General features: G+C 45.0%; 1 long non-coding RNA gene across 1 annotated transcript; it reads right to left on the reverse strand.

Moving 5' to 3' along the window:
* LOC134155166 (uncharacterized) lies at positions 1 to 27,219 on the reverse strand. Its single transcript, XR_009961453.1, has 4 exons — positions 26,898 to 27,219; positions 22,801 to 22,946; positions 22,175 to 22,252; positions 1 to 546 (listed from the first exon to the last, which is right to left on the reverse strand). It is a non-coding gene; the product is annotated as an uncharacterized LOC134155166 (long non-coding RNA).

The following is a 27,219-nucleotide window of genomic DNA, read 5'->3' on the forward strand; positions in this document are numbered from 1 at the left end:
GCTTGGAAGGGATCTTAAAGCTCATCCAGCTCCAACCCCTGCCACGGGCAGGGATACCTTCCACCAGAGCAGGTTGCTCCAAGCCCCCTCCAGCCTGGCCTTGAACACTGCCAGGGATGGGGCAGCCACAGCTTCCCAGGGCACCCTGTGCCAGCGCCTCAGCACCCTCACAGGGAAGAGCTTCTGCCTTATCTCCAACCTGAACTTCCCCTGTTTCAGTTTGAACCCATCACCCCTTTTACTTTACCTTCAAGCTCTCCATGGGACTGATTCACTTCCTGGCTTTCCATGCTGCAGAGGTTCAGCAGTGCCTTGGCTGCTCCTTCATGCACCTCCTTATACAGTGGCTTTGTGTCAGTACATCCCCTTCCCTATGCTGCAAGCACAAGTTCAGACGGAAAGGGTTGATTTCTGGGGCTGTGGGTTAGCTTTCTAGTGCTGCATGAATGCTGGGGACAATTTGTATTTGTATAAATAGATGTTCTGTCTCCTTGGGTTGCTGGGGGTATGAGGTTTAGCATATTCATTACTCGCAGCATTTTAGGTCTGAAAAGAAACAGAGAAATAATAATCAGACAGTTCTTAATAGTATCCAGGGAATGGAAAGCAACTTCCTCTCCCCCCACAAAGCAACAGTGATTCAAAACATGAGGGCTGAGTGAGGACAGTCATAGCATTTCAAGAGCAATACCAGTAGCAATGTCTACAGCCCTGTGGCTAAAGCAGCAGTGAAAAAAGGCCTGGGACCAGCTGTACTGTTGAAAATACAGATGCATTCAGGAAGACCATTGCCACAACAGCACTATCAGCTTCACTCTGAGATGGAATCTGTTCAGCACCCCAATTATCCTGGCCCTCACCTAATCCTGATGAATGAAATAGATTTCATATTGCCTTGGATGCATCTTATATCTGAAAAGGGTTCACTTCACACTTTTAAACGTGTGCTTCAGTCCTCCCTGAAGAGGGGACACATAGAAACATCATGCAGAATCACCAGGGATGCAAACGCAGATGAAAGCAAAGCTGATCCCTTACTGATTTTGATGCAATATACATCAGTATAGACAAGATAGACAATATAGGTCTTGCAGTAAGTCCAAGTGCTGTGGGGGCACAGAGGGATTCCTTGAGATGCCAGGAGACCAGCAAAGTCCCTTCTTGGTACCTAGGAAAGGATACCTCTGCTGGAAAGAGGATGGGGGTGCAAAGAATGTAGGGTCTCCTGCCTCAAGTCCAGTTTTATCCCCAGCCCCGCATGCTATAGGCAGCCAAGATGAGACAGGAGGGGCTCAGGCTGGGAGAATCTGCTGGTTGCAAGATTTCACTTTGCCTGTTGCAGTGGCATAGGGCAAGCAAGCTATGTGTGGGCTGCACGTTGGGCTGTGTCATTCCTCAAGGCATCACAACCTTCCTGATTGCATGACTTCATTTCAGCGCTGAAATCCGCTCAATTTATGGGGATTTTCATGCAGCTGGATCTCATACAGGGTTTCTTTTGTATTTATTTCACATTTTTACATGACTTTTTGCATGACTTTCCTAAATGAGTGACTTTCATAATATAATACTTTCTGTTTTTGCGATGTGTCCAAGTAATCGTGGGTGAAACGCTCCTCTCTGGAATAAAGGGAACCAAATGCTGCCCACATCACGCAGTGGGCAAAGTCTCTGCAGCACGTCTGGGAACATTCCTTTGTCAGGGACCAAGCAGGCTTTTCAGACACACTCGGTGGGCCAGCCACTGTAATGGCAATACACAGGCTCAACAGTAATGTGATAGGGGGCTTGTGGTAAGATTTGGGCTGCTTTCCTGCTGCATTTTCTCACTCCCAACCTGCTAGCAGTTTGGCATCTCACACACCATCACTGAATGGGGATTCTTGTCCTTGGCTACTCTCTGGGCATGTCTGCTGGGTGTGCTGGGCACGGCTGGAGAACATGGCCTGGCTAAGTCCAGGTGGAGAGGTATCTCAGCAAGTTGGGGGGGGAAGTGGATCTTTACATTGTTATTTGGCTACACAGGGTGTTGGGCATCTACTCTAGGTCATACTCTGCCATGAATGACTGGATGAGGTGATCCTTGAGGTCCCTTCCAACTGGGGTTCTATGATTCTATGATCCCTAAGGACAATGCCTGATCGTTACAACACGACATGTAGCAGAAGGTGCAACAGGTCCTGCAAACATACCCATAAAGGAAGATATTTGCCGTATACAGATACTTGGACGTTTTCTGTTCCTAAAAAAGGCAGGAGTAATGCTGCGCATTTCTGAATGCCATCTTTAGGATCTTCCTCCCTTAATTACTCTTCCTGTCTCTACTGACAGGTCTCTCCTGGGCCATCAATCCCTGTGCAGCAGTTAGCATTTGCAAGTGCTAGGCCTGTTGTCCACAAATAAGTTTTTAAACTTCTTTTTGTAAGTTTTAATTTTACTGAGCTGTAAAGCCATCTAATTGCAAATCTCTCCATGTGGACAAAATTAGCTTGTCAACCAGGAACCATCACTGTTAGCCGAGTGGGAGATTTGCATGGATAGCTCTCATTAGAGCTAATGCAAGTCACATGTGACAAGAGAGTAGACTTCAGAAGAGCTGAGTTAAAGAGCATGTGCAGTGAAAAAGAAGTGGGAAACTTGGGTGAAGACTGGGACTGGATGATCTATAGATTAAAGAAAGCTGTTCTAATGGCTGCCCCACAGCTTCTAGGATATGGAAGAGGAACTCAACAGAATAATAAACTTTCAATGTGGCCTTTGCACCTCCCTTCTGGTCAACAGATAACCATTATCTGCCACCTGTAGTTGGCGATACCTTGAAGCTTAAGTCAAGGTGGCAGAAGGTGTACAAACACAACAATGGGTTCCAGTCCCAGGGCATTCATAGTCCAAGACATGTGTAAAGAAACATGGAGGGGGAAGGGTGGTAAAGAGATAACAATGACCATCAAAACCCAACAGGTAACAAACCCAGTTATTAGCAGCAGTTGTGTTAATTGCACTTAGATTGCACTTATCATGCCAAGGACCTGTTTTCAGAGGAGAATCTGGAGAAGTCCAGCAAGCTGAATCACTGCAGGGCTACCCAATGCTGCAAGAAGATTCTGAGATGTCCTCTTTGCCCTCTGCAAAGTTTAGACTGGGTAGAATTAGTGACTTTTAGCCTTTCATTCCAGATTTCCAAGCCTTCACTCTTGCCATCATAGGGGCAGCTGCTACCAGGTATCTGTCAGGCTCAACAGCATAGCCAGACTTGCATGCAACATCTGTACATCTAGGGCACTCTAGCACAATGGTCTAATACAGGTAGCATCCCCAGAGACCCACTTACCCATGGTATCAGATCCAAATACAAGCAGGACCATGAGCCACAAGCACCCTGAACTGCACCCTGTCCTCCTCAGCACAGCTGAAGAAAACCAGGACACTCCTGGCTGCACATGATAGTGAGAAAAAACACAGGGAAGCCACAGCTCCAATGGGGATCCATGTTCTTGGGAGCTGTCCAGACATGGAGCGAGAGTACTGTGAAGAGGCAAAGAGCTTCAGTTTAAGATAATGGACAAAGTATTCCAATTATTCCATAGGGAGCGAAAGCAGGCACATGAGGAGTGGTAAGGAAAATCCCTCTCTGACTTGCCTGCAGTCACACAAGAAGGCAGGAGCAAAGCAGAGACTTGCTTTCCTCTTCATACCACTTTGACTGTGAAGTGTCATTCTCCTGAGGAGCCCACTTGGTTCCTCGCAGAGTCAAGCAGGGATGACACCCATGGCTCTCCCTTTGGTACATTGGAAAGCTTTAGGTCAAGACACAAGCTGCTGGAGAATGTTTTGAGCAGGAGCCCTCACGGGCTCCAGTTTAGGAAAGAGAGGAATGACTGTAGCATGAACACCCTGCCTGACACTATCCTGAGCAGTATGCTTGTCCTCCAGTCACAGCTAGTGGTCCCCCACCTCTGCTCCTGCCCTTTCCTCCCTTCTGAGAACTGCAGTGCCTGTTCTCTTCCCACTGCTCTAACAAGTTTCTCTTATCAGAGGTGAAGAAGCCTCAAGACAAACTCAGAGTTCCTCTGTCCTGCTTTTGGCTTTGAGTCTGACCGACAAAAAGAGAAATGCTGTCCTTCTCATGACTCCTTGGCCAATACCATTCAAGTCTTGCCTGCTGACCCAACGCTTTTCATTCTCCCAGACGCTGACTACTGCTTTTTCCTGTGCCTTGGTTTATTCTCAGCCACGTCACTTGAAAGGATGAGCAAAGCTGAACATCCTCTACTGTTTTCTTTCAAGTACTTTCTCCAGTCACCTCCCTGGGTCCTGCCTCAAGTCAGAGCAAAAGGTAACCAAAATGACTTTTGCTGCTGGCATACACAAGGGTTCCTAAACTGTGACCGCTTCCATAAAGTTCTAGGTTAAAACCTTTGTGAATGCATTCAAAGCACCTTTTCTTCCCTAAAATAATTGTAACTTCTGAGGAAAAGGAGACTGCTGCCGGCCCATTGCCATAAATATTTTTCCCTGGGCAGATGCCTTTTTCCCAAAGGAGACCACGAAGCAGAACTGTGGTGGAAAACCAGCATGTTGACAGTGTAATTAATTAATCCTGTCCTAGAACAAATTCTTGGTACATGCTGTAGTGAGCCAGCTAAGCATGTTTGTCTACAGGGGAAACAATTAAAACCGAAATTGCAGAACATGTTCTCTTGCAAAACCCTTGCCCAAGAACCCCAAACCTGCAATAGGCTTTGGCTCACACCACAAGAAAAGGTACCGCTGGCTTTATCTTCCACCCAGCACTTCCCTCAGTGCCAAGGGTTTTCAAACCTCACAGCAATATGCTTCAGATGTCACCCAGACCCACTGCAGGTCGGGGGGGATGTGGAGGGGAGGCAGGGAAGTGAAGCAATTGTGCCAGCAGATGCCTAAATGCCATTTTCTCTGAGCACCTCAGCCACAGTCAGATTTCATCCCTGGGGGAGGGCTCCCTCTGACAGCTTCTCCAGCTGTTTGTATCCAAGTTCCCCAGTGAAGTAACCAGGTGTCCTACCAGAGTGCTCACACATGCCCTGTCAGCTACTGGGATGTTAAAGAATGGGTATAAACCTAAACTGAGAGAGCAAGCATCAGTCCATCAGGTGCTATCTACCCCATTGCTAGGGGAAAACAGCTTCAGCATGTGCCACAAACATGAAGCTGCCTGTTCCCAAGCTCTCACAGAGCCTGTACTAAGTGCCTTCCCCCCACACTCCTCCTTTCAACTGCCACAAAAAAAGGAGGATGTACCTGGTTTTATTCACTTTAACATGCCTGAGTGCATGCTGACAGTTGCTGTTGCCATTGGAAGGGACTGGCAGAGCTGGGGCTGCAAGGTGAGAATTGTGAAGGGGTAAAACTGGAACCATATGGATGAAGCATGAGAAAAACGGGGGGTAAGTTTCATGGCTATTCAAGAGTGACCCTTAGCTCCTGCCTTCATTTCTCACAGTCCTGATGTGCTCCAAATCACCTTTCAAGCATAATTTTCCTTCCCTTTGCACAAGATCACTGTTCACTTTGATGAGACTGTCCAGTGAATGCTTGCATTGTAGGCACTGAACAGAGTGAAGAACTGCAAGAAAGCAAGGAAACCTCCTTTTGCAGCACAGGGCAAGTGGTTGTAGTTTTCTTTCTGTATTTTGCTTACAAAACCTCAAAAGCTGCAGATGCTGCAAGGCAGCGTGTTGCATCGCTGCAGCCGGTGTATCCATCACTGAGGGAAGCCAGACCTGGTGGGTGCAAGTTATACCCAAAGCAGATACTAGCATGGACATTAATGAGTGGTAAATCAAGCCCTACTTTATACAGACCTGACGTAATGCTCACATAAAGCCAAAAGAGCTTTACCTCCCTCCTGCTCTCTGCTGACTTCAGTTTAGCTCCACTGTGTAGCAAAAGCAAACCCCACATTTAGGACCAAGTTAACAAAGCCCCACATAGGTACAGAAGACAACTACTCATTGATATAATCAGTGTAAGGGTGTCTGAAACCTGCCCACACATCAGCTGGTACAAGTCAAATATGCTGGACTTCAGTGTTAACCTAAACTTACAACAAGAAAAATAGCACTGATTTCAGCATAACAGCTGGACAGATGCAACTGACAGCAGATACGGTTAGTTGAATCCACATTAGTTATGGCGCAAGGGCTTGGACACCCGGTCCTGGCTTCCTGCAGGGAGCTGGCCATAGGCAGACATGCCCTGTTAAAAAGTCAAACACCTTTTTTTACATCCAAACTGGAAAAGTGCACACAGTGAATCACTGCCAGCCTCTGTGGCTGGACCCTTTCAGCCACCACTTTCTAAGGCTGCCTGAAGCATTTGAAGAGGAAGTAAAGCAGTAAGAACCATTTAAAAGCCATGAGAGGCTGTAAGCCTGGAAATTCAGTGTCCCTGCTGCATTTGTATTTTCCCTCTCTTTTCTTCCTTTTCTTTTAAAGGAGCTGAAGGGGCCCAGAACAGACTCTCATGAGTGGTGGGTGACCCTGCTCCACTGGGTGCAAGTTACTCACATGAATAGTATTTTTAATTGTCATATCTTGGATACTAGCCTAAATTCACACTAGTAAGTCTCTAGAAGAGCTACAGTGTGACCTGGGATCTCCCAAATCCCAAACCAGCATCACTTGACCATCTACCCTACTTGGAGCTCATGTTCCCTTGTTCACATAAAAGAAATGGGCCAACCTGCCTGCTCCTCCCCAGCCCTCCAGGCTTCTAGTAAAAGGCCTGATCAGGGTGATGCTGTCTCTCCAGTTCCAAACTCTCTCCCACCATTTGCATTAATCTCTTTCCAGCCATAAACATGAGGTTTGCTACACCATTTCATGGGCATTCACAGTGTCAAAAAGGTTGGTTATAAACATGGGGGTTCAGTTTAGTTTAAGAGAGACCATTTTAGGAATTGGTTGCAGGGTGGAGAAGGACAAATAACTTCATGATTCCACAGATTTTCATTTGGCCTCAAATGATATCTTATTATTCCCCTATTGCCTTAAGGTTCCACCTTTAAAACTCACTGAGATTCTGAGGCAGCTCCAACTGCAACAGTTCCATTATTTAGCTATTAAAAAGGTGCTTTTGGCAAGTAGCCACTGGCTAGAAAAAGCAAGGGAAGATATGACCAGGAAAATGTGAACAATCAACTCACCAGCCTCTCACGTGAGAGGATAGATAGCAAGTAAAAGATCCAGTGTGTTGATTTGGTAACTTCCCCAGTAGAAGCCATGCAGACAAAGAAACAAGTGAGGAAGCTGTAAAAAGCAAGAGATTTTCACTGGCAACAAGGGGTAGCAGCTCTGCTGTATAAAACACTCACAAAATCCTCTAAACTTCAGCCCCACTTGCCCAGATCCTAGGTGGCAGGTAGTTGATCCTAGCTTTCCTTCTGCCTGTATGGGAATGTGGCCTATGCTCACCAAGTTACTTTGGAGTGAGTTTCAGAGCGCTCCATGTATTTGCACAACTGAAGTGGTAAGAAGAAAGCCAGCAACTAAAGCAGAACTGTCACTGCAGCCTGTTCATAACCTATGAGAGGGGATTCACCAAATTCAAACGACCCTTTGGTCTTGAAAACTGCAGCCCATCTCTTAGCAAAGAGGTGAAGGTCAATTACATGTACTTTGTTCCCATACTGTGGCAAAGAAGGATAGGCTAAAGTAAGCAAGGATCCCAGGATGTTGGAAACCACTGGGTGCCCTAGAACAAACTAAAATCAGGAAATACAAGGATAACCTGTGGATCAAAGGGTATGAATCCAGGTTGCCAAATAAAGGGGTGATTATGTGAGCAGTTAAGGAGGGATTAGAATTGTAGGTGATAATAGTAAGCAGCTGGAAAGGGAGGCCATAAAGAGCCAGAAATTAAATAAAAGGCAGGTGGAAAAAAAGAAAGGCTTGATGGGAATCCTACCCCAATTAAAAATATGGAATTAAATGCTTTAATGTGCCTAATCTTCATATAAAAGTATGAAATGAGGCACGCTGTGAGATGCTCTGACTCCAACTGATGCCCCAGCTTCTTCCACATCTTCCTGCTTTCTGATATGAGCAGCCTCTCAACCTCTGCTACGTAGATCCAACACACAAGGAGATCACACAGGAAGATGCCTCTACAACTATCAGACAGCTCCATCTGCCTGCCTTCCTTCTGTGGAGACTGTGATCCTCCACTTGCATCCGTTTGCAGACATAGTCCCCCAAAGGACTCACATTGCAGCACAAGGCAGTCCTATCTGAAAAAGCTGCCCTGGTCGTTGCCATTACATTGCAAGTAATGCTGCCAGTGGACAGCCCTCTCTTTAAGGCCATATTCCGTCTCTTATGCAAGGGCTATTGCTCCCTATAATGACCTTTTAAGTACCTCCTGCCTGCTTCAAGGCAATGCCATAACTCTTGCACACATCATAGAATGGTTTGGGTTGGAATGGACCTTAAGATCATCCAGTTTCAACCCCTATTTTAATGTGCTTTGCAGGAGCTCCTTTCTCTTCTGCCCGTGTCCCCAGAGCTGCAGCAGGAGCAGAGCAAACCCATCTCACAGGGGCATGGTTCTCATTTCCTAGGCAAAGTCAGCAGTAAATTGCTCTGTCATGGTCTGGCTGCTCTGAAAAGTCCCAATTAGGTATCCATGGAAGGAGACAAGGCTGCTCTTGTCCAGGGAAGCCCTGAGCAGAGCTGCAAGGGGAGGAATGCTTCTGAGAGTGGTTGGGATTTGATTTTTAAGTGGCCATGGCTGTTTTAGGATCATGCCTTTGGGATTTTAACACTTGTTCCTCTGCGCCAATTACACCACTCTCATTCTTTATGCAGAGCAGTGAGTACCTGTCATTGGCATCACGTCCAACTCACTGAATGTCCAGGAACTCCTGCACTCAGTGTTTGCTTGCTCACACTCCCAAACTAATTTGGTCATAAACCCTCTTCCTCACAGCTAGCATTTACTGAGGCAGTGGAATGAAGAGTGCCACATCTATTCCCATCCTCCCAACACTTAGCATACCACTTCAGACCTTGCTAGCTCTTCTACCTCATTCCCCAGAGACACACAGTCTTTTGCCTGTGAAGTGCTCCTAAGCAGAGGAGAGAAAACAAACTAAAGGAAGGGGAAAATAGTTACACTTTGTGATGCTTTTCACTAGTATAAAAGCATTCAGGTACATCTGGCCTGGCAGCCCACTCCAGCTGTAAGCAGGTCCTCAGTTCTCTGTTTCCGTTAGAAATAGGTCTTGGCTCTCCATGGTTGTTGTTCTTGGGAGACCTTTGGCAGCATTCATTGAGAACAAGGGACATTACAACTGTTCTAGGGTGTATTATAGTGACACAAGGAAACAGGTCAAGGTTAGGGTATGGTTTATTCCCTGCCATGGGGTGAGTCAGGATTGGACACTTCCCACCACATCGGGGTACAAACGGAGAGCTGAGTGAATACACAATTTGGACCCCTTGGGACTGCTTTTTTCCCAGCCCCTTGGCCTCAAGAAGCCCATACAAGCCTCTGTTCAAGCTGGCTCTGTGTCTCAAATGAGCTGCTCCTTTTGTGCATGATCCCTGCCAATCGAACCGCTTTGGACTTTACACATGGAACAAAACTAGGCTTGCAAAGGAAAGAGCTGGGCTCACCAAGCTGCTCAAGAGAGAGAAGGCTGAAATACCATCTCCCCGTTTAGTGCCCGAGATAGCTACACTCCTTTTCTCCTCCACACAGCGATTACTGCAAAGCATGGAAGCCTAAAGCAAATAATTGCCCATTTTGCAATGATTTTACATGAGATTTAGGCACCTCCCTCCTCAGCCTCCTTTGAACATTGCACCTGGCCCTTGGCCCCGGAGCAATTACGTTATCCTGTGGGACTGCCAGCTGCCTCTGTCTCCTTCCTGCTCTGTGTCTGCTCTCCCCTCTCACTCCTTCCTTGCAGCCTGCTGCTTCTCTCCATCACAGGTGAGAGGCTGCCTGAACAACAGGGAGCAAGCCTGGGAGAATGATTTTTAAACTCATTAAGGGAGTCACCTAGAGTTTTATGGTGCTCTGGTTTTAAAGCTCAGGAGAGCTTGCATTTGATGTGGAACATACAACCTGCAGGCCCCCTTTCACTGAGTGTTCACCTTTTACTCATGCTGCCATGCCACTTGCCAGTTATCTCGCTTTGCTTTGATGTTTCCCATGCTAACACTGACAATGCCAATGGAAGAAATCTCAAGAGATGCTCCATTATGAAAACAAGACACAGAGATACAACTGATGGCTTAAGATCATAAACATCCTCCAGGCAAACAGGGAAATGTTCCTACTTTAAAGGTTCTTTGGCTTTTCTACTTGTAAGCCCCCCAGTTTCAGCCAGGAGCAATTTGCAGCAATGCTAATTGTATGTTTTCCCTGAGCTGTGCAAAGTTATAGGCCAATTATTTTTCCTCCACCCCTGTGATGCATGTGGATTGTTGAAAAAAAGCATGAAGGAAGAAGCCAATTCTTTCTGGCCAAGCAACAAATCAGCATTATTCCTTGAAGTCAATGAAAAAGAACACCTTTATCAGAATATAAGCAAGGAAATGCAGGGTAGAAGCAGTTTTGTGCTGCCATTGCTTTCAGCAGGAAGAGAGTTAAACTGATGCCAAACACCTCTGGAGATGAGGGAGCATGAGGCAACTTTGCAGCTAAGCTACATATGCATTCTCTCTGTTATTAAAATTACAGAGCAGTGGCATGCAAACTGGCTGTAAGAGAAACATCTGCTGTGTTTATAATCCCAAAATGTTAATATCCCTATAATTTAACTTTCAGTTTCTGCAATACATTCCTTCTGAGTAACAAGAATACAATTTCACTCACATTAGAAGTCTGGAAAGTCTACGTTTTCCCATCATAGGATCTTTTGAGACACAAAAGAGGGTCTCAGCTTCAGAGAAGATCTGATCCATAGAACACAAATATACTTACAGAATTAGCCAGGATATCCACCCCATTTCAAAGCTTTCATTTTGAGAAAGACAATCGTGGGCTTTTGCACAAAACTGAGAAACCAACTCCTTGTTCTGAATGAGAACCCAGGTCTGGTCTAGGAGAAGAATCAGAATTGTAATTGTTGTGACGGAGATGGGAGGGAGAAGTGCTGTGAATATCTCATAGGTCCACCATTAAGGTCTGTGAACTGGTGTCTCCCAAATCTGTTTCCTGTTATGCTAAGTGTCCTGAGCTACTCTGATTTGCAGCCAAAGCTAGGTGGACATCTATGACTGCATAGAAATATGGTCCATATTGTCCAAGGGTCACTCAGAACATGGTTCTTGCAAGTTTAGGTGATCTAGAAACTAAAGCAAACATATGGATTATGTTGTCACGTATGCAAGCCTCTTTCCCACATTGTCCCCAGATGTTCCTGACTCCCAACACATTACACCCTGATCACCCAGGGAACAGGAAAAAAACCATGTAGAGTCCCATTTTCACAACAGACACAGGCTACTTACTAAAAAACAGTCCCATCAGAACCAAACAGCATGTACTTATACTGCAAGCAAACAGACTGCTCACAGCAATGCTAAAGAAGAATGATAGCAGAATATAATACAAATAGTATAATTAATATTAATATGTTCCATGTTGATTAATATGGCATATTGCTAACACAAACCCCACAACCTCTTCTTCCCCAAAACCACACTCTCTGCCTGGCTACAGCCTCTGGTGCATTAACAACCTCAAATCCAGATACCAAGCAAATAAGCCTTCCCCAGACATGCACAATTTCAAAGACCAAGGCTCACCAGCAAATTCTTCAAGGTTTTCCTTATAGAAGAGAAAGATCTGACCACAAGAGCTTTCTAAAGCCACATCCCTACAATAGGGCAACCCATCCTATTTCCACCAAGTTCATAGTCTCTAAGTAGAGTCCAAGCTCAAACCTACAAAGATATCAGGCTTCTTGTTTCAAAAAAGCGACTGCTTCTCTCCCAGGTATGAATTTTCTGTCACATTCTCCTTCCCAAGGAATGAAGACACATATCTTTTGCACCAATGGAGTGTTTATAGTGTGCCTAGTGCAGCTAGGCTCTAACATCAGAGATGATTTACATAAGGAGGAGCAACCAGTGCTATTAAAGCTGTGCAAAGATCTAATAGCAGAAAGAATGCTCTCAAAAGGACAAGGCTGAAATTCCTTTGCTGTAAACAACACCAGGAGAGGAAGAAAGATCCAGATAATAAAATCTTCAACACTTGGCCAATGGCAAGTCTGTTGATCAGACCTCTGAGAAGTCATACTTGTGTTCTAGTACCAAACAGCACCATCATGACATAGAATCGTAGCTAGAGTTGGAAAGGATCTGACATGGCTTCTTGGTTCATCGCAATGCTCTGTTGGCTATTACTTGGGCCCCAGCAGAAGGCAGACCAAAATAGGACATCTTTTGGAAGTCAAGGGAAGAGAACATGTCCATCCTGTAACCCCCTATCATTTCCACCCAGAGAGACTCTCCAGGTGAGAGACCAGGTTCTCCAGCTACATTGGTGCAACGCTGTTGTATTCAGTGATATTTTGCCGATGTGTATATCTCATACCCTGGTAACTCCTTGGCATTTACATTAAGACCACAAATCACTTGCTTCTTCACTGTGATGACTCACTACAAAAAGCAGCAGCCAACCAAGTTCAGAGAAATGATTTGGAAGTGAAAAGCTCCTTAACCTACTTTGAAAACTCCACAGCCCTAAACTGCACCATCCGAGAGACAACATTTATATGCAGCCTATAGATCACAATAAAAGCAAGTAGGCCAAAGACCTATCAGCTCTTTTATGTACACTTGGCAAGGTTACAAGACAACAATTCACTTCCCTGGGACCTTTTACTCTTCTATAAATTCCAAGAGCCACATTTAAAAGTGAATTGGCAGAAGCAATATTTTAGTGTAAGGAAATTTGTTTTGTTCCAGCAACAGGCAAACATCTTCAGTCAGAAACAATGAAAGGGAGGGTTGATTTCCTCTGAAGCCAGCCAGAGCAGGCTAGTGGTATCTTCATGCAGAAAGAAAAGTTGGATCGTGTGGTGAACTACAAAGAAGTTCTGCAGAAAGCTGAATAACACTTTTTGTCCGGAAAACCAGAAGTGCAGGCACTTTTGGAAGGATATGAAATGTGTTACAAGTTGTAATCCTCCCAGCAGAACCTCAAAAGCCTTGGCTTGTTCTGCTCTTTTAAATTCAGAACTTGACAGCTATTTAACCAGAACCACAAGTGTTAGAGGTGGAAAAGGCCTAGGGATTATCTAATCTGTTCCATGACTTGAACAGAGAACAGTAACACTAAATCTGTGCTGCGAAAGTGATGTGAAAATGTTTGCAGAAGAAAGAATCAGCAAAACTGGTGCTGGAATTCCAAGGAAGCACATTCCCCTTGTCTTGCAACTCATTAATTAATCTTTTAGCTTGAGTAGCTGCTGTGGTGTTACCCTTGACCAGAAGAATGATGGCATTGGAATCTGTGCTGCTTTAAGGCTGCCAATGAATGCCCACACATGAAGAATTAATCTTTCCAAGTGGCGTAAACCCACTCAGCAGGTTCCCTGCTAGGGAAAAAAGGCAATGGCATTCATCCACCACCAAAACATGCATCTTTTATACTTTAATAGCAATGTTGCTTTGAGTCTTAAGAAACAAACTCTCTATAAATCACATCATAAAATATATCCGGACTGATTGTTTACAGGAAAGCTCAGCAATGTCAAGTTTGGGGGGTTTTGATTTTCTTTTGGGTTTTGGCTTTTTTTTGGTGATAATCTAACTTAAAAAAAAGCACTTTTCTTCTGATGCTGGAAGTAGGGCAGTTTATTGCGTGTGGATTAAAAGCCTTGCTCACAGTTTAAGTATTTGAAGGTGTGTCAGCCACTGGCAACTGAAGTCCCCTATCGCCCCCTCCCTGTTTTATTGGTATTAATATTTGTGCTTTGCAGGTCTGCTGTAAAATGGATTGTGTTTTGCTGAACTTTTCACCCTTCTTCTTCCACAGTGTTTGGAGCTTGCAAGGGTACAGTTCAGTGAAGTTACTTGTGCACGGGTTAAGAAGAGAAGGTGATCTAGGCCTTAACCCATGACTTTCTGAGCCTTCTGAATGATGGCTTAAAGATAACAACCTCTTTCTCCAGTGGGGCAGGTAGCAGGAGAGTTGGCTGGCAAAGGAAGAAAGGCAGAAGCCCAACCCTGGCAGTTCTTAATACTGCAAGGGAATAAAACAGAGCAAATCCCTCCAGACATCCACCTCTAAGGATGGTGCCCCTGCCTCAGTTTACTTGAAGATCTCTTCAAAAGAATTATACTGGGATTGCAGCCAAGGAAAGCTATAAAATGAGATAATAGCAATAGGAGATAGAGTGAGATCAAGTAAAGATTCACACAGAGAAATCCATTCACCTCCTGGCTGCCCTCAGCAACAGGTAGACACAGGAAGACCATGCTGCTACCAGCTTACAGTGTCCCCATTGTCTTCCTGGATATACAAGAAACACACTGACAAAATCTCATCTCTTTTTTGACCCTTTTAAGTCCTTAAGCCACGAGTCTCCTGGAAGGACTCAACACTTTTCCTTGGATGTCTCACTGGCTCCCACCAATGTCTCTTCGGGAACAAGGAGGCTTAACTCCACCTGGAAGCCCATTAAGGCAGAATCAAACTTGTTTTCTGGGTCTCTCCCATTCCTCAGATCTTCAAAGGAGCAATGAAGCTTTGCATCCAAAGCAGGTTTTGAGCATGGTGAAACATTTTAACCAGGTGGCAGAAGGGGGCTTGGTTAAGACCACACACTGCAGCAACAAGGCAGCCCAACACTGAAGACCGCAGAGCCACTGAAGCAGCCCGTAACATGGATCTGAAGGTTTTGGCTTTAACATCTGTGCTAAATACAGACTGAACCAACGCTTCTACATGCAGAAGATCTGCAAGCAGATGGCTACCACCTCTGGAGCATCCAGCAGTCCTCCCTCTGGCTTCGCCTTTGCATGCCACTGTCCTTATCGAAAGGAGTAATGACCCATCCCCAGCTGGAAAACAGGCTGCGTTGGCATCCAGCAGCCCAGATGCTTTGCTGAACTCTCCCCATCCCTCCACTCTGCAAGGCTGTGCTGGGAAGATCAGGAGCAGATTTCTCCTCATATTTCTTGCACTCTTCCTTCCAGCCATGGCCGGCAACTACAAGAGAAATGCCTCTTTTTTTTTATGTTTTGGCACTTCCACTGTTGGCAGGAGGGAGGAGGGAGGAAAACAAACCTGAATCTTTCAGAAACTCCATAAACAAAGATTTCTTTTCAATATGGTTCTGAAGAGAGCCAGAGATCTGGCGAGCAGAAAGAGGAGGGAGGATTATAGCCTCAGCATTGGAGGGTGTTCCTCCCAAACACAGAACAAAACCAAGCCTGCACCTCTCCTGCACATTCCACCATCGAGACATCCAGCTTAGATTGCAAAGTGCTCTAATTGCAAGAGAAAGGGATCCCTTTCAAAGTGCATTAAATGCACTTGCTCGATGGCACTAGACAGTGCTGAGGGCATTAGTGCTGACAGGCTGAGGGAACATGCTGCTTCAGCCACAAGGACGGACAGGCTTGGGTACATCACAAGGTAAATGCTTTTCCAGGTTGGAGGCACATCCAACATCCTGCTGGATCATGGATGAAAATGGAGTAACTCTTGCACAGGAACTCTTCTAGAATGATTTTTTTTCTGTTATACTTCTGTGTATTGAAGTGGTCCAGACAACAGCTGGTCTTCACTGAACACGTTAGTTACGTCCCTGAGCCCAGTAGGTGGCATAAGGAGAGTCCATGATACTACACATGCCTGTTACACTGAAGACAGAGAGGAATCAGCTCAAAAGTGGAAAAGCACATAAGAGGTCTGATAAGAAACCTTTCTTTGTGCGAGCTCCAGTACCTGTGGTGAGGCAGGTTTTCCCAGCTCTACACTCTAAGCAGACCTGCAAGCTACTAGATGTTCAGGAAGAAATTACTTCATAATACAGTTTCCTCCTCTCCTTCCAAGAGCTGCTGGGATTTGTTGCTATCGTTAAAGCATACTCCAGGCTCTTGCCACTTTGAAACTGCCCTCATAGCATGTCATTTGGGAGACTAGAGCTTGATTTTGTCCAGGGTTAGCCTCAGGCAGTGCAGTCCAGTTTTACTCACTGATTAACTAAATTAACTAAAGCCAATTAACTAAATTATCTAAAGCCAAGCTCACACATATTAAACTGCATGGCTTTCATGAGTTGCATTGATGCATACCTGCTGGCCCTAACTCTAATCCTAGCCCTGTTGATAGTACTATTTTCTTACAAACCTAAACCAAACTGATTCACTGTCACCCACTGCTCATAAAGCCCAAGGAAGTGCTTCTATAGAACTCAAGCTTAAATAGATCTGATTTCTTTTCGATGAGAAAATGGTTGTACCTGATAGTACGCTGTCAAGAGGTGATTTGTTTTCCATATTGATTTAAGTAAGAGTAAGGTCAGGCAATCACAATCTCAAACACACCAGTTTAGTAAAATGCTGCCTCCTGGCCAAGCGTTCTGCTTGGCTGTGGAGTCACTACTAGACAGATGTGATCTGAAAATAAGCCAGTTGGTCAGATAACAAGAGCTCAGCTCTTAATCCTATCATTAATGAATAAGTTATGAATGAGTCACTTCTACCTCTTTGGCTTAGTTTCCCAACTAATAAAAATTAATAATCTTTTATTTTTTTCTTCCTTTTTCTTTTTTTCTTTTAATTTATCTACTTTGCTGTGATATTCTGCAGACTGATTAATGAGGTGCTCTTCTGTGAAAGGATGCTGGTCCTGGGAACAGTCTTTGGGAGACGCTGCAGAAGAAGTTCATATTGTCAGGGGTGACACAGCAGAGAGCCCAGAGATTCAATTTACTGTTCTGCAGCCTTAGGGCATTATATTGCTGCTTCACACCCAGTAATTTTCCTGGTTTTTGGATTGGTTTTATCAAAAAGCAAGTAGGGATTCTTCAGAAAGGCAACTTTTGCAACGTAATGAAATAAAACTAACTCTACAAGGGCTATTCTCTCCCTTGAAAGATCCATGAACTACAACGTACAACTTGCTGCTTCATCATTTAGGGATGTATTTCCCAGGAAAGGGGTGCATATATTTATATGGATGTGTATATTTGCTTTAATATTGGCTTCTTTCTGCTCTGACTCCAGCACAACAGCCGAACTGCTCTTGGAAGCAGTTCACACAACAGCGCAAAGGGAATATTGCAAACTTCCATGCGAGCTTCGCACGAGCGATGGGGCTTGCTCTAGGAAGGGAAAGCACGCATGTACCCAGCCTTCTGAAGGTTCGGCCGTGTTTTCTGAGCCACAGGACTGGATCCTGGTATAAATTAACATTTTCCATTCCCAGATGTTCGTTCCGCCTTGTTGCGACACCTCTTACCTAGTTTCAAGCTGACCTTGTGCTGAGCTTGAGACTGTTCACGAGTTTTTTAGTCATTGTTAAGAGTAAGGAAAAAGAAATAAACATCTGGCTAGCAGAGCTGCCAAGTGCACATTCCTGCCTTGTTTTTCAGCCTTTCAATCCCTTTGTTTTCAGCCTGAAATTCCACTTGATAAATGCACGGAGAGCCACGGGGCACTGATTAGACACAATTCCAGTCCTGACCCACGCCACTGCTCCACTAACATTGCCTCAGTGGAAGCATCGCTGACATCCACAGACCCCAGACCAGGAGTAAGACCCTGGCAGATCCATCCCATCCGTGTTTACATATGGGGGCCTGATCCTACTCCCACTGAGGTCAATGGGAGCTTTGCCACCAACTTCAATGGGAACAGGATGGAGCTTTAACATTGTTACTGCATTGCAATGGTGTTCAAGCCCATCCTTTGCCAAGATGTGGGCTTCTTAGTTTCTATAGCTGTAGTACGCTTGCTTTTAATTGGAAACAACAACTTCATTGAATCTTGGCCTGTGGTGCTGGCATGGCCTGACCAGACCAGGTGGGGTTGTTTCAGCAAAGGCTCATGAATTATTAAATGAAAGAGGGGCCATGTGACAACAGCTTCATCTTCTTTACCTTGGCTGCGCAAGATTCAGCCTGCTGCACTTCTGCATGGGTGCATTCTCCTGGACCACAGTTGCTCAGACCTGGGTCCATCCTTCCCAGCTATGGGTGCTTCCCTACAGCAGCTAAGTTAAGTCAAAGAAACTGGCTTAGTTTTCACCTGTTGATAGAAAGACCACTCCAGGGGTTGGTTCAGACCTTGGGCAGGTTGTACCACTATCCAAAGGCACCTGTCTTTTGCAGGATCCTGCTAAATGAAGGCTAAATATTTAGTCAGAGCCAGGAAACTAGGATCAAGAGCTCAGTGTGAAAAGCAGCTTTGAATCCCTTCAGAGAGATACGTTAGGGAAAAGGTAAGGTGCAGAAGGACCACTCTATTCTCACTCAACGGGATGTCTTCGCAAGGCATTGCATTAATGTTGCTTGGAATACCAAGCATCTGAGTCTTTTAAAAGCTTCCCTCTGTTTTTTATTTACGTGTGAGTGAGTCTGTGTTCTTGAAAACCATATTTGAAGATCATTAATCTGAGACAAGAAAGAGCCAGATTTATACAATGCTGTCCCACCCAGCTGTTGATCCTCACCAAACCCAACCTACGCAAGGGCTGACGCTGTGAAGCGGGATTGTACCGGACTGGAAAGCCTCTCTTTTCCATCAGAGTTGCCAAATCTGCGGTGTCGCCTGATGATCCAAGTTGACACTGGCCATGAGAACAATTCTGTTTCCTCCCTGCTGGTCACTTCCATAAATGCCACGTTTTGGGCAACACAACGTACAGCATTTCCAGGAGACCGCTCAATGATCCCATTTGCATTGCCAGTTGGGTTTTGGTTTTTTTTGAATGCTTTTTCTTTCAGCCATACATTTTAGATTAAAAAATAATAATCATGCAATCTCTCAGGAAATAAGGCTTTCAAAAATGGGGACGCAAAGCAGCATGGTCCAATGGAGATCTGAGCAGGCAGACTTTACAGCCCTGCAGCCGCTCGTTGAATATCCTTTTTCATTAAGATTAGTTTCAGCTTCTGGCCCCTGTTACCACCATAAGTCCTTTTTTTTACCCAGTGCCTTTTTAAGGGCTCCCTCATTCAAGGGAACTACAAACTCAACAACCAGTTATTAATTTCACTTGCAAATGTATGCTCCTCATCGAGTTTCGATTCTGATTTAAGGTGATTTCTGAGTGAGGAAATTACAGCCCAAAAGAGAGCTATTGGCTGCCCATTTCCTACACAGAGGAGGTCTGAACATAATCAAGTTGTTCAGAGAGCTTTCAGTCTCTTATCTCAGAAGAAAAGGGATTCAGGGTGGGTTTGAGAATACAAATGAAGAAGGACCGCAGCATACAAGACTTGTCCTGGCATTTCATCAGCCTAGATGGCAAAGCCCATGTATCGTCTGTAAGGAGGAAAATGCCACTCACAGCTGGAAACTACACAGAATTTGTATCAAGAAACCTGGACAAGTATGTAGGAAATAACTGGGAAGTTTGGTTTTGTGGGAGGAAAATCGTAAGCTTTCTGTCAGTTCCATCTATTGAGTCCTACCAATTCAGAGTGGCTTAACAGCCTCTGCAAACTAGCAAAAAGCACCCATAAAACCTTTAATAAAGGAAACATTTTGGACTGCCAGTTTGACCAGGTCTTCTCCAATGAAGGGACTACATTCAAGCATCGGAAATTCTTCCTGTGTTGTAAGATGCTCTCTCCCTGACCCATAACTTCATTTAACTCTCCTCAAGAGGAAGAAAGGAATCCCTGCTAAAATTATTAGCTTTCCCAGAGAATATTTTCTTTGAGGAAATGGCCAGTACACGTGCTTTGCTTTCCCAAAGGGCTCACATGAATACAGCACAAACTCTATGCTCCTGCAGCTATGAGAATTTTTTCTCTCCCAAAGGCAAACACATATTACACCCTGCAATACTCTTGTCCCGCTTGTTTCGCTTTCCACAGAGATGCCCAACAGGTTTAATTCATAGAATCACAGAACCATAGAGTGACTTGGGTTGGAAGGGAGCTTAAAGCTCATCCAGCTCCAACCCCTGCCATGGGCAGGGACACCTTCCACTAGAGCAGGTTGCTCCAAGCCCCTGTGTCCAGCCTGGCCTTGAACACTGCCAGGGATGGGGCAGCCACAGCTTCCCTGGGCAACCTGTGCCAGTGTCCCACCACTCCCATAGTAAAGTCTAAATCCACCCTTTTGTTCAGGTGCCTGACTACCTCCAAAAGAAATATTATTAATTGTGAGATTTAGATCTCAAATACAGCCAAGGGACACTAGCTGGAACCCCACTGCAGCCTCATAAGACATCTGCCTTATGCTTTAAAGGGGAAAACCAAACTAGATCAAGTTTGTGCAACATGTAATCAAACATGTTGTCAAAGGAGAGGAGGAAGACATTTGTGCTGTCCTCCTAGCATTCGTCTAGGGCTCTGTGTCCCCACATCCCACATAATGTGGTCTTGCTCAGCTTCTTGGTCTTATTTTCTGCATGTAGCTGGAGGAGTTTTCCCCTCATGGATGTTTGCTAACCATAATGGTTGCAAAGAGCACAGGAATATTAAGAGCAGTTGACAGAGGAGCTCTCAGGGGGACACAAAGGCTCCTGGCTTCCCACTCAGATTACAGACCCTTAGGATAATACATATCATCTTATTGGTATAATTATTGTTACTTTCATTAAAGCAGAGGCTTGAGAGACCCCTATAAGGGGAGGAGAGACTGAAATCATGCATACCTTTTTTATGACACCCAGTACAAACCGTGGTCTGAGCCAAAGCACCCAGAGAGCCTATCTCATCAAATCCAGCAGTACTAATGAAAAGAGACCTACACATTATTTGATAAAATGCCACGTTATGAGGTATCATGGCCTCAGACACAGGGGACATCAAAGCTACTCCCAGCTACAGCTCTTACACAGCGCTGCAGCATCTCAGTCCATATTCAGCTAGCTAGTTCAGAGCACCAGAGGTATTCTCCAAGCTCAGGAAAAGCTGCCTGTTCTGAAGAAAGTGGGTGGGTTTCCTTTTTGTTCTAGACCAGATCAAGCTCCCCCTGGCATTCATTTCCCCACAGCAAGGAGGAACATTTTTCCCATGCAAGGCAACACTTTGACATTACGAGCTCAGTCAATTCAAATATTCCACCTTGAGACTGAATAATTATTTAGCTGTGGTATCAATAGATACCACTAATCAATAGATACCATTAAATAAATGCCATGGTTCTGGAAATGAAAGCATGAAGCTAGAGGCTGCACAGCAAACCCCACTCTGGTTGCCCTTACTGCTGAATTTTGCAGGGCAGAGTCAAAGGGAGGAGATCTTTGGAAGCAAGAGAAGTCAGAGTAGAATCATAGAATGATTTGGATAGAAAAGGACCTTAAGATCATCTGATTCCTACCCCCTGCCACAGGCAGGGACACCTTCCACTAGAGCAGGTTGCTCCAAGCCCCTGTGTCCAACCTGGCCTTGAACACTGCCAGGGATGGGGCAGCCACAGCTCCTCTGGGCACCCTGTGCCAGCACCTCAGCACCCTCACAGAGAAGAACTTCTGCCTTATATGTAACCTGAATTTCCCCTGTTTCATTTTAAACCCATCACCTCTCGTCCTGTTGCTACAAAATAGTCAGAGTGAACATCTGTTCATGGCTGAAGCAGACACAGCAAACCTGCAATATGTCGTACTATAAGGAACACATAGCACTTCTCAGACTGCTACCATACTGAGTCCAATGACTGCTAATTAAGCCTGTCACATCACCCAGCCAACATGGGTATGAAGTGTTTCGGTTTGCCAGTATAGCCACATTCAAGAGGACATGATCACATATCTTTGCACTGCACCTTCCCCACATACTTCAGACCAAAAATCATTGTAAACTACAGGCTCCCCAAATGAAAGATGATCATTCACATGGTTGTCATCTCAAGCATCACAATACATGCCTTCCCACTTCTTTCCAATGCCCTGCAAGAACCATCACCCCAAAGCATCTTTATAGTGTTCATCACTTTAACATGTTCTTGGCAGCTCCACACAGAGAAGTCGCATGCATGCAACTGACCTTAGGCAAGACTTAGTGTCCCCTCCGGTGCTGCATCCATCCCACATTCTTGAGCTCTGAGACAAAACTTCTCAGAATCTGCAGCAATGGCTAGAAACATATTAATCTTCCTGATCCATCTTCCCTTAATCCACCAAGGAGCGTCCTATAGTTTGTGACTGCTGACTTATTACCCAGTCCTCCCAGAACACATTAATCACTTTAAGACATAATAAAGCTTTCTAATAAAGAACAAACTACAGCTGTTAAGAAAAAGCAAATGCTAGGCTAGCTTTTGTGGGCATGTCACATAGCAATACTATTATAGTGAACTTCTCATTTTGGTGTATGCATTAACATTAATTAGTACAAATAGAAGGTTTGCTTTATGTCTATTTTAATATGTTCATTTTGCTTGTTGCATATGAGATGCTGATGCTAAAGAACAATGCACTCAGTGAAAGCTTCACTGGTGGGGGGCAATGGTTAGGCAATAAGGTGAACTCTTCAACAGACCAGATTTTAACCTGGGCTGATAACTTGAATTTATTCAAAACATTAACCCCACATGCCTTGTCTTTCATCTGTCAACAGCAGATACAGCCAAGTTGCACAAAGCCATGTACTATGGGGATGTCCATGCTTACCTCAGGAAAGGTGAGGTAGTTCATGTAGAGGTTGGAATCGCTTGAGTTAGACCCTTGCTGGTACCAGCTTGCTCTGCTGTGAATACATGGTATGGTCTGAAACGTAGCCCTGGAAAGGGAATGGCAGGAGGCTGAGGACACACGACCTATGTGGAAAAGTTAAAAGGAGCCATGTTAAGGCCACCAACTAAGTAAAAAGCAGAGAGAAAGACAGAACATGGGGATCATCACACAGCCAGGCTCTGGCTGAAAAATGCCCTATTGCCACCTAAGATCTCCTCTCCTTCAGGGCAGTAAATATTCAGATAAAGAATCTGTAAGTGCAAGGGGGCAAATGGACCTGACTACAGCCTTTCTGCAGCTTCACCAAGAAAAAGCTGTTCTTCGTTACAGAGGCCAAATGAAGAACCAGGCTTTTCATTTCTGTGTGCTCATGCGTGTGTGTGTGGACATGAGGAAGTTTATTATTTGTGGGTTTCACTGGTATTTCCATCAAGAAGGACAATACTTTGAAGCTGGAGGCTGGGTACATTCCCTAAGAACTGGGGGTGATTCCAGAATGCGCTTATATTATTAGGACAAATAAAGCGTGACATTTCCTACTACAGCACATCTAGAAGGAATTTTTACATAGTCCTTAAGGCTCCGGAGTCACTTCAGCCCACTGCAGGCAGGCAGGCACTCTGGAATCCCAGCTGCTCAGAAAAGCAAAGACTAGTTGAAAGAATGAAGTGTTTAAAATTTCATTTTTTAAGGAAGTGACTTTCCTTTGTCTTGCTTCACTGATTTTCAGTGAGCTGAATAGATTGAGTTACTGCATCATGAGCAATAGTTGAGTTACGATCATGAACACGCTTTCCTTTGGTGAACTTGTAGGGAAAATGAATACCATTTTTCCACATACCTGAAGAATAAAAGCACTTGTGGAGAGGAATCTCTCCCACAGGGAACACTTGTGTACTTTGCAGTAGTGTTTTATTAAGAGCTGGAGAGTTCAAGGGTCTCACAATTGTAAGTTTTCAATTAGCTTTCCATTGCTTCCCAAACAGTCTCTAAATACTCTGCTAAACTTTAATCCAATCACTCGATTTGACTCCAAGCATGATTTATCTTTTAATCATCATCTGTTCAATGAGGGGGAAAAGAAAGCAAACTTGTTCTTGGCCCATCATGACTCATACATGATTTTACTGCAAGCTGAGTTGTTTTTTCCTTTTAGCTGATGCCTTGGCAATTGCAAGCATTGGCTTTGGCTTTCAGTTTAGGTATGATCTTTCCTGCTTGTTTCCCCACCTCCCCACAAAGTTGAATTGCCCTTAATGTTTGTCCTTTATACCTTTTCCCACCCCATCACAGGCATGTGATTTTGTTGGTTGTTGTTGCAATACTTCGATGCTGCATTAATCAAAGTGTCTGCTATTTGACCTGCTCTCAAAACACAAACCGCGGTTTAAAAAGGGGCTCACTATTTTAAATGAACGGCATTTTCCTGGGAAGACATATTACACAGACAGTGCAACAACAACCAGTACTTTCTGGGCATCCACGAAGAGCTTAGCTATTGGAACTGGGGCAATGATGTTTCCTGATAGGCAAAGCCTGATGAGATTTAGTCCTTCCTCTATGTGACTGGCTTGCTGTCCTCCTGAGCCGGTACTCATGGTGTGCCTTGGTTTCTCCATCTGAAAATGAGATTTTCATGCAGCACCCTTAAAATACTCTTCTCCCTTTCCTAAGTTCTCCATAAAAGCTGAATGTTATAAAGCCAACACAGCACATAGATAAACGCTCTGAGGGAACTCCATGCTGCCAGCTGGGCCCCTGGGAGCTGCAGCACTCCATGCACCAGCCACACCAGGGAATGACCTAACTCCCAGAAACATCCCAGCCACATGTTTTTGCCTTCAATGCAGTAGCCACAGTTAAATACATCTCTCCAGCTAAAATAAGGAATGGACCCATCCTTTGCCCATGAATGGCATGAACTGCAGAGACTTTGAGGTCTGAAAGTGTTGTGCAATGTCTTCCCATGCATTATTATTCATATCAGTGCCTTGTGCAACTCACAATTCCAGCTGACAGTGCGGGTAGAGTCTGCAAAAAAGCTTCTCTCATCACAATTCCCTGGCTGCCCAGAGCCATGAAGCAGCTGAACTCCCCAGAGCATGCAGCTTTCCCAAGAGAATTCCCATTTAAGTCTTCCTCACTAGGAATTTCAGAGAAATTCCTTGAAACCTGACTCAAACTTCAGTGCAAGGCTAATAGTTTTTGTTAGTTTCTCTGAGTGCCAAGTTTTGGAAACAGAAGATTTCATGGAAAAGCTCAGGTTTCTTTTGTTTTGCTTTCGTGTGTGTGTGGGAAAAGCAGAATACATAACCCCTAGAGATTAAAGAAAGCCTGCCTCCCACCAATGCATTCAGATGGAAAAGAGAGGAAGGCTAATAGACCTAATCAGCCAGTTTTGCTACACAAACACTTGTTCATGGGTTTCCCAGGAGCAGCGTGGCCAGGAGTCCACACTCTCACAGCTCTGGTGTAGCCAGTATTGGATGCTCACGAAGAGAGCCTAGGAATCTTCTCATGCTAATAATTTCCCTGGCATCCTCTAGCTTCCAACCACCTGCAATTTAGGGACTGCTAGAGCTGTGTCTGGTTCATGCTGAGGTTGTGACTATTTGAAGTGTCAGGATTTCTTTCTTCATGGGTTCAAGATGCAGCCTGAATATTACCAGGTGGCAATAACCCTGGCAGCAAAGGACACAGGCACACCCAATGATTCAGTAAATAGACTTGCTTGTGGGCTTGCTGAATAAGCACTCAGGTGACAAAACAGAGCCCGCTTAGGGTCTGTAGGCCCTAAGAGACTGCTAGAGAGACTGTGGTCACTGTAAGTGATATTTATTTCCTGGAAGCTGGTGTAGAGGCATCCTTCTCACATTCATAGGCAACTCATCCCACCCCATTGCCCACTTCTGATTTCCTGCCAGCATCAGTAAAGACAGCCCATTCAGCCAGTTTAAGTCGCAGTATCTCCTTCCCAAGCAGCTGAAGTTACCTTTACAAGATGATTTTGTGATCCAGCTTCCCACACAGGTCCCTAGATACCAGCAGTAGGAATTAGGTGCCTTGCTGGGGAAGCTGCACTGAACTGTGCTTCTCTGATCCATCTCCATTTGCTCACCTCTATGGCTGCTGCTGTGCAGCCCTAGAGGTGCCAGTGGCAGAGGTCCTGTGTGTGATCTGGCTCTTTCTAGTGGTTTTCCTTCTGGGGAAGGTGTCCTCTGCCTACAGGGGTTTTGTTAGCTGGTCCCCCAGTGCCAAGCCATGCTTCAAGTCTGACCTTTCCAACCAGGGAAGTCGATACAGGCATGGTAAAGTCTTCAGCCAGGAAATCAGATGCACACCTTCAGCAAAGACAAATATGGCTTGCTAACATATGCAGATCCTTTGACGGTCTATTACTCAGAGACTTTGAATCAAGATTGGATGTATCCTTCTGAAAAATACCCAACTGCATCAAGAACATCCCCAGTGGGCTTCAGGCCAAAATTACTGGGTAACAACCCAAGATGTGTGTTATAATCGCAGTGATCAGACCAGAGGATCTCAATGATTCCCTTCTGGCTTTAAATCCTACAGAACCTCACTTCTTGTTGATGCTGAGTTCACAGAGCAGGAATTTACTTAGGAGCCTACCCCAGATGACTGGCAGCCGCCACAGCGGATCTAAACACCTCACTTTTTGTGGTGGGAGACTCCATTCATGCTGCTAGAATTGGCTTTTCACTCTGATGCTGGCTTGTTTGCCACTGCCTCTTTCTCTTATGTAGGCAAATAGTCATGACTTTGCTCTTCTGCAGACCCTCCCCAAGAAACGGTGCCACCACTGACTCAGCTCAGGGAAGGGAAGGATGGGAAATGGTGGAATTAAGCTTTTTTTTTTTTTTTTGACTTGGAATGATTTATCTGATTTGAACCTTGCCCGAGATTCTGTCTCCCTCCTTAGTGCCATGAGACACTCACCTTTCACATAGGTTCCTGTATTTGGTCCAGCAATGACATGCCAGCATTGAAAACTAGAGTGAGATCACCATCACCTGAGCATCCTTAGAGGAGAGCCATGATACTATTCGTCCTAAGCTTCCCAGGCAGGGCACGCTGGTGTAGGGCTCAACTGCATAGCTGTGTCCTTGCCATGCTTAGTAAACAGGCCATGCAGGTGGTTCCAGAATTGCTTCTTAAGACTTAATCTTTGCATTTTCCATAGGGTACATCGGGTCCCCCACAGTCCTTCAGTTGTCTCCATCTGTTACTGTCTTTGTCCTCACACAGGTTTGGGAGAGAGTTTTCTCTTCCAGAGCAGTTTATTGTTGTGGCTGACACATGATCTCATTCCCAGATTTCTGTTTTCTCTCTCCT

This window comes from Pezoporus occidentalis, unplaced genomic scaffold, assembly GCF_034315485.1.
Source record: "Pezoporus occidentalis ecotype Australia unplaced genomic scaffold, CSIRO_AGI_Poc_V1 ctg118, whole genome shotgun sequence".
Classification (NCBI taxonomy): Eukaryota; Metazoa; Chordata; class Aves; order Psittaciformes; family Psittacidae; genus Pezoporus; species Pezoporus occidentalis.